The sequence below is a fragment of the Nannobrachium achirus genome (assembly GCF_963921795.1).
Source record: "Nannobrachium achirus genome assembly, chromosome: 9".
Classification (NCBI taxonomy): Eukaryota; Metazoa; Chordata; class Actinopteri; order Myctophiformes; family Myctophidae; genus Nannobrachium; species Nannobrachium achirus.
The window spans coordinates 61,569,072-61,575,071 of NC_137818.1; positions in this window are offsets into that span (position 1 = coordinate 61,569,072).

Sequence of the window (6,000 nt, forward strand, 5' to 3'; positions counted from 1 at the left end):
ATTTCTAAACAGTTGTATCTCTTACCTTTCGTTTCTTCCGTCTTCACCAACGTTAGGTTACTGTATGTCCATTTACCATTGAAGCGAAACCCCAAACACGACAGTCAGTCCAGCCGCTTGCAGTCAACACAGCTGTGGCTTGATTTTTGTTGAGGCTCGCACTCACGCGCAACCTAATGGGTGTTTACGTGCGTGCACGGCGTCCAGCATGGCATCATCAAGTGAACAGAGAGGGCGCTGTTTTTCCTCTGGTTCTCAGACTGAGTGCCAGTATATGGTCCGTCAAAAAGATCGCTCCTGGCCTCGCCCTCGATATACGACCCCCCCACCCCCCCCAAACATTTTTATACCTTTTCTGCACGAATCACACAAGTGCCCAATTTGGATTCAAAACGGCGATTTTCGCCGAAAAGCTACACGTTTGCATGCCTGGAACCAAATGGACCTGAGTTGACACTGGTCTAAGAGGCACTTGGCCATCGGGCAAGTACAGGTCATGTTCTACTTGCCCAAAGGTCATTCCCACTTGCCCGGAAGGTAAATTGTCCATTATAAAATGATAGGTAAGATTTTAATTAACATTTAATATTTCTTTCTTTACTTTCTGGGGCTGTGCGATAAAAAAAGAAAAAATATATACCTCAATACCTCCAAATCCAAATACCTACACTACATAGCTATGATTGAATACTAAGTCTATGGTTTCACACTTGTTATTTTGTATATTTCTTTAAAACAGTAAAACGGCACATTATAGATAAACGGTGCCTTTATTTTACATTCCACAGACCAGAAGACAGAGCGCTCTGACCACATTCAGGTGTTTAGACAGATATCTGGTGTTGTGTTTATAGACGGTTGCGTCCCCTCTCAAACTAGCATTTGCCCGGTCGGGCAACCTGAAAGCAAACTCCACCTGCCCCAAAGTTTTATTTACCTGCCAGGGGCAGGTGGGCAAACCTTAGTGTCAATGCCTGTTATATAACAATAATCTTACCTCCCGAGCCATCACGTGACTCTTCATGATAGTCATCATCACCACCACCGTCTGACTCCCAGCCTAAATAACAAAGTACAAAAAAAGAAAATATTGATTTACACTTATAGGCATTTAGCAGACACATTTATCTAGAGCGACTTAGATTATAATATAAAATAATATATATAATCATTTATCTCACGATTATAAAATAAAGTCTTACAGGCAAATTTTGCATCTGGGATGTATGCCTCCGGTGCGTCTCACTCGGCTCTCACTGAGGTCACAACCATTCACCGGACCCGTCAAAACAGCAACGTCTGAGAGCTGTACGGACTGGACTCTCCACCATCTGTGAAAGATTGAATTGAAGAGACAGAGACGCACAGGTGTTGTTGTGGCTGGTGTCTCGTCCTCTGGAGCGCTTCACTGCTTTGGTTTCTTTTGATGATTTCTGTAACATGTTTGTTTTAAGGGACGAGGTTGCTAACCTCATTCCCAACCCCCAATATGGAGGACTAGGGATTGTCCTTAGTCTGACCCCTGCCCTTTGAGTCACTAAGCTTCTCCACCGCGACAAGGTGACAATCCATGGGAGAAGTCCGATTTAGTCGTTGCCAATTCCCAACTGATCCCCAAGTGTCCTGCAGTTCCTGTTGCTGCTACAGTATAAACTGCTATGTGCATCAGCAGCTTCTGCATAGCAGCAAAAAGAACACGATCACTTGATCCTCACCAGCTTCCCACCCCCTAACTGTTATATTTGTTATAGCAATGTGCTAATAAACTAAACTAAACTAATCAAACACTGCCAAATGTGTTTGTTGGAGCGCCCGGCCAAGCTGGAGGCACCGTTGCTACTGGGTATTAAACCCAGCCGCCTGCAGTGGCGGGAGAGGGTGTGATTTTACCTCTACCACACCCAGACGCTCCACACTGTTTTGATTGTGTGTGTGTGTGTGTGTGTGTGTGTGTGTGTGTGTGTGTGTGTGTGTGTGTGTGTGTGTGATAGTTAGTGTTAGATATAGAGTTAGTTAGTTAGTAGTGTTAGTTAGTAGTAGTGTTAGTTAGTGTTAGATATAGAGTTAGCTAGTAGTGTTAGTTAGACAGACATTTTTTTTATTTATTTTTTTTTATTTTTTTTTATTTATTTTTTTTTATTTATTTTTGTATTTTTGTATTTATGTTTTTGGAATGTTTACTGTAACAAGGGAATCCTGGCTCACTGACAACTATGTAATGTAGGTTCCTTCATGCTGCGGTCGTCCATGTCCACCAGGAGCGGTTAGTAGGGCTCAACTAACCAAGCTCAACTGGAGGGACTTCTGTGAGCGGTCAGAAGAGACTCCTCAATCAATCCAGACAAATGTGACATCTCAGTGGGGCGGCATCACAAAGTGAATTCACTTGAAGAGCCAGGCTCACTCACTGGCAAGGTAATGCAGCTTTCTTCATACTGCAGTCGTCCATGTCCATGTGTACATCCTCGTCCACCAGGAGAGGCTAGGAGTAGGGCTCAACTAAGCCAGCTCAACTGGGGGAGCTCAGTGACCAGTCAGACTCAATCAATCAAGACAAATACAGAGCAAAGTGACATCTCAGTGGGGGATTCAAACCTGGGACCCATCATTGCAAAGTGCTTTCACCTGAAGAGTCAGGCTCATTGGCAAGTGGTAGTACAGCTGTCTTCAGTCGTCCATCCTTACTGGAAACACGTCCACACACACCAGAAGTAGGGCTTAACTAACCTATTTCAACTGGGGGGACCTCTGTGACCAATGAGAAGAGACTCCTCACTCATGACGACTTCCACTTAACTGCTAGCTCTGAACTAAATAAGATCTGCACCTGGCTCAATGACAACTAACTATCATACACCTGGGTCAAACAGAATCCATCCTCTTTGGATCAAATCATAACCTTATCAAGGTCGATAACATCACAGTCAAAGTGGGTGACAATGTAATAATGTGAGAATGTGAGAATTCTGAGAAAAGAATTGGGTTGCATCTACAGTAGTGAAAAGATGACTACAAATGAAAAAAATCAACCAACAAACTTGTTTCTTACAGAGGAAGGTAATTAACAATACACGGAAGACACTATCGGGTGCACTCATTCAGCCCCTATGACTATGGAGTCCACGTATGGTATTACGATGCCTCAAAGGCTCCAAAGACAAGGCTCCAAACAGCCCAAAACAAACTAATTAGGGCCCTGCTTACCGGCTCACCTCACCTCACCGCTATTCACTTTTCAAGTGTGTGGTGGCTCAAAGTAGATGCCCGAGTACAGCATCTTACAATGGGCCTGGTGTACAAGATACACTACACCACTAAGATACCCATGTACCTGACAAAATACTTCCAAAACGTCAAGGATGTCCACAATTACAACACCAGAGGTAGCTCCACAGATCATCTTCAACCCAGTTTGGCTCCAACAAGGGTCAAAAATGTGTTCTCCTGCTATACCACTTAAGTGGAACGCCCTACCGAAGGCATTGAAGAAGTGTAAATCCCTAACTTCCATTAAAAAACCTATTACAGGCGGCTTCTACTCGAAACTGGTAAAAGTAAACTTAACCATACCTCCCCCTGACCCTTCAATTGTAAATACCATTATTTTGCATTGTACTTTAAGACAGTTTTTTTGACGAGTTAAAAAAGGATCTCGATGTAAATAAGCGAGTGCTTTCCTGAGCTTATCCTTTTAGTTGACCTTATACCAGTGAACTGTACCGTCATGAAACTGTACCCTTTCTTATACAAACGTCTAATAAATAGTTACTACAATCAATCAAAACCATTCAAAATTGGCTTTCAGGGTTCAATCAATCAAAACCATAAAAAATTGACTTTTAGGGTTGGTTGCCTACCACTTACCTTTGAAAATTCATTCAATATTCCATATTGGTCCAACTTGCTCGTGGGATGGCCCAAAAGATGTGAACAGATGTCATCTCCTTGGAAAATAATTTGCCTCCATCCATTCCAAAGTTAGCGTGATCCGCGTGAACCTTGCTTTTCCAGACTCTCCCATAGGCTTAAAAATCGTTATAACCAAATGAACATTCCTCACCGTTCCGGTGACGTCGTCGTCCTTGGACCTTCATTCTACCTTGAAAGAAATAGCTGATCCATAAGCTTGCCAACAGTGTCATCCAGTGTCACTTTCCAACACTCAGCCTATCCACTCCCATTATACAGACGTTTCCTTTTTACTCTGAAGTGACGTTACCGGTCATCAACGTTTCTAGGTGACCTCCCAAATTACCCCAGAAGTACTTGGTGATCCATAAGTTGTGGACAGAGTAAAAAATAAGGAACTCCTCAAACTCGTCACCAGCAGGTTGGACAAACTTTAAATCTCGTCATGCAGCACCCAATGAGGTAACAACCACCTACCACCGATGTGCTGTAACACCAGCCGAAGCGCTCCAAGGCAATCCTGACACAACAAAGTGGAGGATTCAATTCTGTTGCCCAGTTGATGGAAATGCAGCTGCCTTCATATGCTACAATCTTGCCAAGTCGGGCCAGGGTATCTATACTGTCAGGTCCTCCTCTTCGGGGGTTGAGACTCAGCAGCTCCTCATTTCCAGGCTGAAAGGAAGGCATTCCAGTCAACGGGGGCCCCATCGTCTATGGGGCTGGTGCTGCTCAGTGGCTCGCTGCTGTCCACACTCGGCTCCCCGTTCAAGGTCGAAGCTGCCGAAGCAAGGAGCTGACTCAGCTGTTGGTCCAGACCGAGCTCCCTGCTCGAGGTTGAATCGTGGCAGCCCATGTCCAAGTCCCAGTACGTCAGGTCTTCCTCTATGGGGCTGGTGCTGCTCAGTGGCTCCCTGCTGTCCACACTCAGCTCTCCGCTCAAGGCTGAATCCTGGAAGTCCAAGTCCGCCAGGTTGTCCTCTTTGTGGCTGGTGCTCAGTGACGGTCCGCTGGCCAGACTCGGGTCCCCACTCAAGGCTGAAGCCACAGAACCAAGGAGCTGACTCACCTGATGCTGAACAGAGCTAGGAGGGCATGGAGGCACACAGGGGACAGTGGAGGTAGCATCACCGCAGAGCTCTGGGCCCTGTGGCCGCTGGATAGGAGGGGGTGGATGGCTGTGTTTGGACTGTGGCTCCTCGCTGTCCAGACCAAAGTCCTCTTCAACAGACCCCAGCTGTTTCTGTTCTTCTGCACGATGGGGGACTTTGGCCATGCAAGCTGTAGAGTCTGGGCCTCGCCTCTTCCTCTTGAGCCTGCCGCTCTCCAGGGGTGGGCTCTCCAGGGGTGGGCTCTCCAGGGGTGGACTCTCCAGGGGTGGACTCTGCAGTGCCGGGTCAATCTGGATGGAGGTCATCCGCTTGTTGAAAGCACGGAGAAGGATGCGCTCGGCATACTGCTGGTTGACCGTCCAGTAGCCTCCTTTACCGCTGTCATCTTCCATCCGAGAGAGAGTGGTGAATTCCTTGATGGTGCACAGGTTGTGCCGGACGGAGCTCTTCCACGAGTCGGGTTTGCGGTGCAGGCGGTAGTAGGAGAAGTTGTCCATCATCCACTGGTAGATGTAGGAGACGGTGGTCTGTCTCGTCCCACTGGCTTGCATGGCCATGCAGATCAGCATGGGGTAAGTGAACTTGGGTCTTCCATGGGTGTCGTGTGGCACGATGCCAGTGAGGCTCTGCTGCGTCCCGTTGCAGACCGCTGGCGTGGTGTTGGTGGGTGCCAGGTCGCCGGCCAGAGGGGAAAAAGGCTTCTCAGAGGAACCCGGCTGGTGGCAGCGGAAGACAGGAGGTTGTTGGTGGTGGTGGCCGGACGGCTGGGATCCTCCGCCGTTGGTTCCAGGGATGGAGAAGTCACAGGGCAGTGGCCTTACCAGCAGCCACCGCAGGTTGGTCAGGCCGCCATCCACGGGCAGTGGCCTTACCAATAGCCACTGCAGGTTGGTCAGGCCGCCATCCACGTCCCTAGAGAAGGAGGCGCTGTCCAGTTCCTTGGGTGTCCAGGTGGTGGTCGCCATCATCTCAGGCCGTG